Here is a 12056-nt window from a genome sequence, read left to right as displayed (position 1 = left end):
CACTAATTTTTTTTTTTAATGCTTGACTGAAGTATCTGATGAGCAGAAAATCCAAGATACTCTGTTCAATTTTTGCTGGGGGAAGCCGGAGGTGGAAACTAGAAATCCTGAAATTGCCAAAATTAAAATAGTCTGATTAAGTTTCTTCTCAACTTAATATTAGGAACAATTTATTATTATGCCTAGACTTGCCAGCCCTGGAAACAAATATGTTTTCTTTAGGGAAAGTGGCAAAGGCAATTAGAACAATATGCCAATTGTTACAGTTTAGAAATATCATTGAAGTATTCTTTCCATTTCAAAAGACAAAAAAATTTTAACCTGTATTATTTATGAAACAGCGACCAAATGGTGTGAATAATTATATGGGTGGGTACTCTGTGGGTGGGTATTGTTCTATTATTTTATACTCTTTCAATACAGCCATTCCACAAAAAGCAAGAAATTTTGAAAATCGAGCTACATGAATAATTTACACTGAAATGAAATTAAACATACACAAAATTAATCTGGCATATTTAATGATGAATCATTGTTATTGTTCTTTTATATTATTGGTGATTATGCATAATTGACAATGAGTTTATGTATTTATTGAAACTAGTCTTTTTAAGCATGTTTTTCTCTCTTTCTTATCTCTCAGTCTCTACTGTCAGTGTTGCTTGACAGTTTCCCTCACTCCATGGTAGATTTTAATTTTTATCACTTTACTCCTGTCCTATAAGTTAACACAAGATTCTAGGGGTACCCGGGCTGCTCAGTCAGTTAAGCATCTGCCTTCGGCTCAGGTCATGATCCCAGGGCCCTGGGATCGAGCCCCGCATCAGGCTCCCTGCTCAGTGCCTGCTTCTCTCTCTGCCTCTGCCTCTCCCCCCACTCGTTGTCTCTCTCTCTCTCTCTCTAATAATTAAATAAAATCTTTAAAAAAAAAAAAAAAAAAAAACAACCCACAAGATTCTAGACGTGGTACCTCAAATTAAGGCCCAAAGCTCCACTCTGAAGACCTGGGTGCTTTGCCCACCCTACACCACCACACAGGCCTTCAAAGGCCATTGCAGCTACTCTCCATACAGGACCCTAAAGAAGTCCTGCACCTGAAGAGTCAAGAGACTAAAAACGTAGGTTCTAAGTATGTCTGGGCGTTGGTGATAGGGCAGCACATGCTGGAAGCAGTATCCAGGGAGGGGGTGAGGGAGCCGGTCAGTCCCCCTGGCTGCATAAAAAAGGGGAGAAGATGCCAGGGACTGAGCAGATGGGAGTTTAAAAGCCTACACTGTGATACCTTCAGAGGAAACACAAAGCTGCTCCCGTTGTTTTTTCTTCTTATCTACTTTCTTCCTGACATTTATGGCCTTAATATTACCAGATGCCTTAAAAGGAAGGGGTAGTTTATCTCCACATTATTTCACAGACATCTTTTCGATCGTATGCACTGCCTAGCACCAGGACTTACCATAATGCCTTAGATGCTGTAGGAATTCAATGAATAATTGACTTAGATTATTTTAAATCATTTTTTAAAGAAACTGCTCAGTCTTGGATATATATGGCTCACTAGAACCAAGTAATTGGCTCACTTAACCCATTAGCCACAGATTACTAAATTGTTAATCCAGACACAGTGGAGACAACAAGGGCATAGCAGAGAAAACATGTACCTGAGCCCAGTTCTGGGTCATTCATCCAGTGTTCTAGGTACAAAACAGGTAGAAATCTATTTTCTGTCTCAAATCTACATTTTTATCTTAAACAACCGTGTGTATTTGATCCTACGACTAGCAAGCTGCTTGATCTCAGAGCAGACAGTTACTATACTACCTTGGTTTTCTTATCTTTAAGAAGAGGGGATTATTCATTTTGCTAAATTTTATTAAGTGGATCCTGACTGCAAAACATCATGCTAGACACTTCCGTAGAGGAGAAATGTGACAGTGTAGTACCCCCTGTTTTCTTCAGGGGCTGAGACCATACAAAACAGGTAGGTATCCATCCTTGTCTAAGCATTCACAAGAAACGATATTTAGGAACATCTCTTAATAAACAATGTTAACAAAAAAAGTAATTCTTCACTTCCACTTTCTTTTCCTTAAATCCCTTTTGGGGTTTAGTAAGAACACTGATAAAATGCCTTACATTCCCTAGAGTTAGAAAGCTTTTTATTTCTAATCTAAATCCTTCCTGCTATAGCTTAAATCCATTTCCTCTTATTCTATTCTCATGGAAGACAGAGAAAAACCATTCATCCTCCTCTATATAATGGTCCTTCATGTATTAAAGATTTCAGCCTTCATTTCTCCAGGTTACATAATGCCAATTCTTTTCATTTTACTCATATATCTTATTTTCCCAAGCTTTTAAATTAATTCCATCGCACTCCCCTTGGACTGTATGGATAATGAAATAGTCATGCAACCCCTTTCAGATTCTAATTGGGTAATAAGCCTTCAGGGAGGCAAGTATTTTTAAATCTTAAATCAGAATCTCACATGATCTGGGGTTTAAAACATTTCTGGCGAGCAGGAGGATGCTGGAAAGCACATTTACCATTGGCACAGAAAGCATGGGAAGAAGTGGGAAAGTACCATTTGGATGTTATTATTTTATAAAAGAGAAAAGTAAGGCGTGTGTGTGTCACAGAAAGTAAGGAAAAGATGCAAGATTAAAGTTACAATTAAAATAACCAGCTGCTGATTCCTGGTTTCCTACCAAATTGCTGTCAAGTGACTGTGATATCTGATCATAGTAATCTAGGCTGAAGTTCAAAAAAAAATAAACCGCATTATCACAGCTTAATTGGGCAGTGGGAATTCACCATACACAGTGTTGATATTATTTTTCTGGAAAGCCTTTTAGTTATCTCCTCTTCCCTTTCCAACGGAGTTCTACAAAGAGTTCCTCTCCACTAATATATTCTACAGGGGGAAATACATAAAACCTCTGAGGTTAATTTATTCAACTTCATATAATGTCTAAATCAATTAGCATGTATATGAAATATTATTTGCCTTAATTTGGAAACTGATGCATGGACAAATAAAATGTGGTATATCTATACAATGGAATATGATTTAGCCATAAAAAGGAATGAAGTGCTAACACATGCCACATACCATAAATAAACCTTGAAAATGTTAAGTGAGAGGAGCTAGACACAAAAAGCCACATAGTGTAGGATTACATTTGTATGAAATGTTCAAAACATAGAGACAGGAGACAGATCAGTGGTTGCCAGGGGCTTTGGGGAAGAGGGATGGAGAGTAACTGCTTAGTGGGGACAGCATTTCCTTTTCAGGTGATGAAAAAGTACTGGAACTGGTGATAGCTGCACATTATGAATGTACTTCATGTCACTGAAACATACACTTTACAATAGGAAATTTTATGTCATATGTATTTTGCCACAATAAAAAAAATTATTTATATTCTCAGGAACTGTATGTATTAATGCAAAATTAGGCACAGATAGAGGTGGGACCAGAGAGGACCCTCTTGCAAGTTGGTAATCAGCTAGTTGAATATTTACTGGGAGCCTAGTGAGAGCCAACTACTGGGCTGGGCACTGAGATGGCAGCAACAGAGACAGATGTGGCCTCTGCCCTGGTATAGAAATTTCCCAGAGCATCCATTCTTCCATTTTTTCTCTTCTGCGAGAGATACATTTATTCTTTTTTTTATGTTATGTTAATCACCATAGATTACATCATTAGCTTTTGATGTAGTGTTCCATGATTCAATGTTCGCGTATAACACCCAGTGCTCCGTGCGGTACGTGCCCTCTTTAATACCCATCACCAGGCTAACCCATCCCCCTACCCCCCTCCCCTCTAGAATGCTCAGTTTGTTTCTCAGAGTCCATAGTCTCTCATGGTTCATCTCCCCCTCTGATATCCCCCCCTTCGTTTTTCCCTTCCTGCTATCTTTTTTTTTTTTTTAAACATATAATGTATTATTTGTTTCAGAGGTACAGGTCTGTGATTCAACAGTCTTACACAATTCACAGCACTCACCATAGCACATACCCTCCCCAGTGTCTATCACCCAGCCACCCCATCCCTCCCACCCCCTACCACTCCAGCAACCCTCAGGAGATACATTTATTCTTAAAGGAAAAATAAGAGAAAAAGAAATGACTGGACTCTATTGATTCACCTCTCTGTGAAAATAAGCAACCCAAACTGAAGCCTAGCTGCTTAACCACATAAAAGTTCATCTTGGGTCCTAAAATAAGGGTTGTCAAATTCACACTTAACCTTATTGGACACCATGAAAAGAAGGCATAGTGCGTACTGTGTCTGCATATGATACCACAGATAGAAATCCTTTCGCTCTTACATATACCATTTGTCATAAAGAATAAAACATACGACATAGCTTGGATTGCGTACGTTCAATAAATACTCCTTCCACACTTCCCCACACTTCCATGGGTGCTACGTATTCTCCTGTCCCGTGGATTTGGGGCTTGGCCACATGACTAATTTTGGCCAATGGAACTTTAGAGGATGATGGGCATGGACGCCTTAAACGTGTTTGCACAGTTAAGTTTGGTGCTTGTGTCTCTGCTCTCCATCACAAGAATGTGCTCTGGGCAGACATTGGTCCAAAAACAGTGAAAGGCACATAACGCAGATATAACCCTAACAAGCAGCCTGAAAAAGAGTTGCCCCATTGTTCTGGACTAAATCAAACTGCAGTCAAACATAGACCTTTTGAGCATGAGAATAATTTCATGTTGTTGTCAGTCATGAAGTTTTGGAGTATTTATGCAGTGTTATTGTGGTAACAGCTGATTAATACAACACATACATTGAAACAAACTCACCCAGAATTCTCTCACAATATATGATTTTTAAAATATTTAGCAAGTTAACCATCAATAATAAATTAGTTTTTTCTTTCCATATTTTCTTATTCAAATAATTACAGATTTAGTATTAAAAACTGTCAACTGTGTAAAATAGAAATCTAAACTAAGTAATCTAACTTTTATCTATAAGTATAACTGATAAAATTTGCAAGGATGTATTACTGGGATGTTAAGAAATATAGAAACTATATTTGCTGCATATATGCTGATATAATCAGGTTCCAGTAAACATCTTGATGAAAGCAAATTAATCACTAATTTGATATTTTCTTTTGGCAAATTAGCAAGATTAGGTTTCACGTTAAATAAAAATGTGTTTGCACTGAAGTACTCCATCAAAGCAAAATCTCTGATGGCTTGATTAAAGGTGTATAATTCAAGGAAATCTCACTATATTCTTCCATTTCAGACATTTCTATTCCCAATCTTCCTGTTTTCAGTCCCCAGACAATGTCACCTTTTTGTAAAATTTTTCTTATAAAATATTCAAGAAGTTTATAGGAAAGAATTTGGCACATTTAGAAAAACCATGTGATGTTATTCTTTTAACCTGTGTCCCTCCATTGGTCTAGGTGGAAATTTGAAAATAGAGATACCATAGAGTGAATATTAAGAAAAGTTTCATAAAAACACTGTGTCTCTTAAAGAACTGTGATTCTGTTTTAACTTTTTGTAGGGGACAAGGTTTTTTCCTCCTAAAATGCTGGTTTATCAGATAAACATTATTTACAAACTATGATGGAACATAATGTGAAGGTAATTTTCCTCTCACTGGATGCCTTCTGTCATTCACAAAAGTTCAATGGAATAGGAAAACATGCATGCAAAGTAATAAACCAAGAAGAAAACGAAACAATGCTCTTTAAGAAGATAAACAATTAAAATTTTTAAAAAGAAAAAAAAATTAATCTTGGAAAAAATACTTGAGGATAGATAAACTATAGAGGTAGGCAAGGAGACCTAGCATCTACTTCCTTGAGATAGTTCAGAGTTAAACATGACTGTAAAAAGGCCAAAACACACCCCTAAATAGCCACAAAAGGAAGTGTACCAGAAACTGTTATTTATTCATCCATTCAATAAACATCAATCATACACTATGTACTTAACTAGAAATTTAAATAAATCAAGGAAGTGGAGATTATAGTTTGTAGGAACTCTGAGAAACTTATGTATGGACGAGAGTAGAAAAACACAGAAAGGAATTCTGCCCTGGGAGGGAAAGGGAGAAAACTCTAGAGGCAGGTCTCCAGAGAAATTCATTCTATGTCTTTTGACTAAATTAGAGCCATGGAAACCTTCCTTTGTATATTCATGCATTGTAAAGCAGTAGGCCTTGTGATCAGAAAGAGAACTTAAAGCAAGAGAAGAAAATATTTAGAGTTTTTACTCTAAATACAACAGTAAAACAGTTTTACTGTTGTAAAAAATGATAGATGAGATGTTTGCTGTGTAAATTCAGAAATGCAGTGGACTCCTAAACACATGAAAAAAAAGAAAAACAACTAAAGATTTTTAATAAATTCCTAATACCCAGAAGACTTCTAACCTATAGAACAGTAAGCTATTACAGAGGTATTGTTTTAAGCCACTAAATTTGTGGTCATTTGTTACACAGCAAGAGAAGACAAGTATTTTAATCTCCAAATATTTTGAAAATATTTAAAGTATTCCAAATTAGTTGCAGCATTCATAATGCTATGCACTAAAAAGGTTTTGAACTCTGTCCTCAAGTCATTAAAAATGTGAGCAGCATGGATATGTGCAGGTATCAATATCACTTAGCTATTCATGTTCTTTGTCAACATCAGCATAATTATTTTAGTCAACACATGCTCTAGTGACATATAAATGAAAGCCTTTGAAACCATAATGCTCAACTGCATGCTAGTTAGGAGCAAGAGACACAAGCAAGGACTTGGGAGAAGATGGTACCATGCAATATTTACTCTTCCATTTCAATGAAATTTGGACCCAACCACAGGAGAATGTTGAGAACTGAAATCCATCTCCATAATCTTCATCAGAGTGTAGTTTTTGCTGGGGTTTTTTTTGTAAGAGAAAATATAACATCCCTTAAGTAGAAAGGGAAAATACCAAGTCTATTAAAATAAATAAAATGAACCTATGTAGATACAAAAATCTTATCTATAATAGCAGGGTACTACCACGATTTATACCAAAGACTCTAATATATCTACCTTCCTTATTCAATGAAATTTGGACCCAACCACAGGAGAAATTTGAGAACTGAAATCCAACTCCATAATCTTCATCAGAGCACAGTTTTTATTGTTTTTTTCTTAAGAGAAAAGATAACATCCCTTAAGCAGAAAAAGAATATAACCAATGACCATGTTGAACCATGGAGAAAAACAAAAAAGCACCCACTTGAGTCATATTTGCATACAAAGGACAAAAAATGAGGCAGGGTTGAAGAAGGTACCATGCACTGTGCCATCTTTACTTTATGTGATAATCCATCATTCTGATCTTTAAAACAAACAAAATTAGAAGGCAGTCCTCTTTGCCCATATACTACCCCAACCTCACACACACACACACACACACACACACACACACACATCTCAAGGCAGATGATTCATCAGATCTGGAAAATGTTTAGAAACAATACCTACACCAAGGCTACAGGCTGCCTGCTATCCTGGCACATACATCCCTATACCCCAATGTACATACATACACACACACACACACACACACACATTCCACACACACACAACTGCCTTGTACCTTGACTGGTATCACTTTGAATTCATGGCCATAAACCTCAAACAATCCCCTAATGCTTTCTGGCTATCATACTATACTTCCTTAGCCTGTCCATCTACTCTTCTAGAAAACTGTTTTACTTTTTCTCCTTTCTTCTAAAACATCCATCATCTCCTCTGGCATTCTCTCTTGATCATGATTTTATTTCCAACTTCACTATGAAAATTGAAGCAATCAGAAGAGAACATTCACAGATTCCTACTACCACATCTAACCAATTGAAAATCTTGCATATGTCACCTGTTACCATGGCAGTTTCCTGACTTTTGCAGAGGAAGCAGCTCCTATAGTACATCAGCTCTGGACTGCTGTTCTGGGAATCATTCTTCATGTCTTACTCTAGAACCGGCTCCTCCTAATTCTTAATCTCAGGAAACAAACTGAGCGTTGCTGGAGTGGTGGGGGGTGGGAGGGATGGGGTGGCTGGGTGATAGACATTGGGGAGGGTATGTGCTATGGTGAGCACTGTGAATTGTGTAAGACTGTTGAATCACAGATCTGTACCTCTGAAACAAATAATACAATATATGTTAAAAAAAAAAAAAAGAAGAAGAAGAAGATAGCAGGAGGGGAAGAATGAAGGGGGGGAAATTGGAGGGGGAGACGAACCATGAGATGATGGACTCTGAAAAACAAACTGAGGGTTCTAGAGGGGAGGGGGGTGGGAGAATGGGTTAGCCTGGTGATGGGTATTAAAGAGGGCACGTACTGAATGGAGCACTGGGTGTTAATACGCAAACAATGAATCATGGAACACTACATCAAAAACTAATGATGTAATGTATGGTGATTAACATAACAATAAAAACTTTTTTTAAAAAAAGGACCTGCTCCTCCTGCCCTTCAAATGATGCTATAATGCAAACTTCCCAGCTATAAATTCTTTGTGCTTAAAATAGCTAAAGTAGCTTCCTTTATTGCAACTTAACGGACTAATACATCAGTCAAAAATTAATAAGGGAAAAATACGGTTGTTAGTATTTTTTTAATGGAAAGAAAGGAACACACTCAACAAATGACAGATGAAGATTTTGAAATGGAGATACTCCAGGAAACAGAAGAAAATTTTAGACCAGTATCTTAAATAGGTAATCAGCTCAAAGAGAAGAGATGCAAATGAACAAAGGTGAGAGATGCTGTTTCAATGAAGGAAGATATAAAAAGGAGCTGGCAAAGCCTAAGGGGGAAACATCATTACAGAAATAAAAACCAAATTGAAAGCAGCAAAACAGTGAGAGAACACTGGTGAAACCACAGTTGTAATATGGAAAGGAAGCCAAGAAAATAACAAGACAAGTGAAGATAATAAATTTGAAGGGCAGTCAATACATAAAGAAGAGAACAGAATGCAAAAATCATTCATCAATGGAACATTCCTTTTCTAAAAGAACACTTATATGTCAATGTTAAAGAGGTTAACTGCGTTCCATGAAAAAACAATGAAAGAATCATGATATTTCGTACTGATACTACTCTATTTCAAAAACAAAGACTCTTGTAAGGACTTGAGAAGAATCAAATCCCCTACAAGTGTTTTTTAAATTAGAATAATCTCAGACTCCACTTCAGCAACACCAAAGGCCAAAAAGGTGAGAAAACTACATCTACGGAGGGATAAAGGGAGGGGAATGGCATCCAAAAACCATACACCCAGCCAACAGACTGTCATGCACAGGGCAGGGGGGAGATATCTGATTTTGTGATACCTTGGGAATAAATGCACTACAACCTCTTCTTGAAAATAAAATGTCCATGAATTCTTAATAGGGCCAAATGAAAGATGATTCAAAACAAAAAATTCACAAGTGACGAAAACCCACTATAAAGGAACCAGTGGTATATAATGACTCAAAATAATATAAGTAATATAATATAAATATGATAAGAGTAATGGTATTATAATTCTTAAAAGAAAGGCTATATAAATATTAACTATAATATTACAATACGTGATCAATGCAAAAATTCCAAATTGGCCCAAGAAAGATAAAGGAAAAAAATTAAAGAATATTCATAATCTAAAATCCCAATATTGCTAACTATGAAAAAATAAAAATAAACAAATTAATCAATCAAATAAAATCAAACCACAAAATCAAAGTAAAGCAGAATAAAATAGTAACAATGGATACAGTATTACTGAATTAGAAAATGGAAATACTACAAAATTGATAAATCATCCTAGAGACAATTTCTAAAGTAATAAATTAAATAAATTGATACCTAAATATTTAAAAATAATACAAAGCAACAGCCACAAAATTAAGAATGAGAATGAGAGGAAAACACAAATATGTCATAAATTAAGAGAATTATAAGGACAGATTTGCACAATTTTAAACTAATACATTTTTAAACTAGGGTAAAATGGATAATTTAATCCAAATTAAAAATTTATTATGCGTATTAAGGAGGGCACATGTTGGGATGAGCACTGGGTGTTATACGCAACTAATGAATCACTGAACACTACAATAAAAACTTACGATGTACTATCTGTTGGCTAACTGAACATAATGAAAAATTTAAAAAATTTTTAAAGGGAAAAAATAAATAAATATTTTTTAAAATTATTATAAAATCATGAAGATGAGGGCGCCTGGGTGGCTCAGTCGTTAAGCGTCTGCCTTCAGCTCAGGTCATGATCCCAGGGTCCTGGGATCGAGCCCCGCATCGGGCTTCCTGCTCCGCGGAGAGCCTGCTTCTCCCTCTCCCACCCCCTCTGCTTGTGTTCCCTCTCTCTCTGTGTCTCTCTCTGTCAAATAAATAAATAAAATCTTAAAAATAAAGTAAAAAAAAAAATCATGAAGATGAGCCCAAGAAAAGATTGACAGATTATTTAATATAGTTTATGATTATTGGTTATTTTAATTTTATAGAGCTACTTCCCTAAACATCACCAAACCCCAACAATTTCACAAATAAATTGTTTCAAATCTTAGGGAAAAAAATTCCCAGGCTATTTAACTGTACCAGAGCACATAAAAAAAAAAGAGAGAAAGACTTCCCAGAATATTTATAAAATACGCATATCACTGCCATAGTAATCACATAAAAGCAGCTTTTAAAAAAGAAAATATAGGCTAATTTCAGTTTTCTGGTTTTAATCATTCCAGGAAGGCAGAGATGGATCAAAATCAAGAATTCCATTAATAATGTTCACCATATTGTAACCTAATAGATAGCAAAAATACATTTGATAAAATTTAATCTTTTATGAAGAATTGGCTTAAAAAATTGATTCTTAATTTTTAAAAAATTTCAATAAAATCAACTTTTATAGCTACTTAACTACATTAGCATATATAATCCAAAAGCCAGTATAATGCTTATTGTTAGACTAAAATATATGATTAAAGTAAGAAACGGGGTAAGAAGATGCCTAGTCTCACCATGATAGATTCACTTTGCTCTGGTAGAATTCTGAAAACAGCACCAGAGTAAGATTTAGCAAGATATATAATTTTTTTTTTTTTAAAGGAAGACAATGTCATTACTGTTTACAGACTATATGATTATCTCTCTGGAAAACCCAAAATAAACAACTGAAAAAGTACTAGCAGAAAACAAAATATTCAGCATTTAGCTGGATCCAAAATTAATACACACAAATCAACAGCTTCCCATTTTCTTATAAAACATAATGGAAAAATATATTTATAATTGAAACAAAAACCACAAAACATTCTGGGGAAGCTTAACCAAGAAAGGCATAGTCCCCCAAAGAAAAAGAGTATAAAACTCCACTGAGGGACACAAAAGAAGACCTGAAAAAATATTTTAATTTTATTTTTGGATAGAAAGACTCAATAGTTTTAAAGTATTGTTTTTCATCAAATTAATGTATAAAATCAGTGTCATAAAAATCAATATCCCCACTGTACTTTTAAAGTTGGATCCATAATTTGAGCAAAGGAAACTAAAAAGCCTCTTAAATATTCAAATACAGTAAAGCTATAGTAATAAAAACATCTAATATCAGCACAGAAATAGACAGTCAAAATTAATACAACAAAAGAGACCCAGCTAGATGGAAATATAGTGTTTGATGAGGATGGTATTCCAAATCAGTGGAGGGGAAAATGGACTATTGAAAGAAGCAGGTTGTACAATGAGCCAGCCATTTGGAAAAGGATAGCAATTTGGAAAATAATTAAATTGAATCCATGCCTTATATCTTGTTACAAATAAATTCCAGAAGGATGAAAAACTTACATACAAAGCAAAAACATAAATTCACAAAGAAGCTAAAAGAAACAATGGTAAATATTTATTATAAACTTAGACTACAAGAAGCACTCTAAGCATTACATGAAATATAGAAGCAATATATATATTCACATGAAAATCTGAAAGTTCTGCAAGGCAAAACGTACTGTAAATGAAAACAGAGGCA

Source organism: Mirounga leonina, unplaced genomic scaffold, assembly GCF_011800145.1.
Source record: "Mirounga leonina isolate KUSES-001 unplaced genomic scaffold, KU_Mleo_1.0 Mir_104, whole genome shotgun sequence".
NCBI lineage: Eukaryota > Metazoa > Chordata > Mammalia > Carnivora > Phocidae > Mirounga > Mirounga leonina.
Note: the sequence above shows the minus strand (reverse complement) of the source record.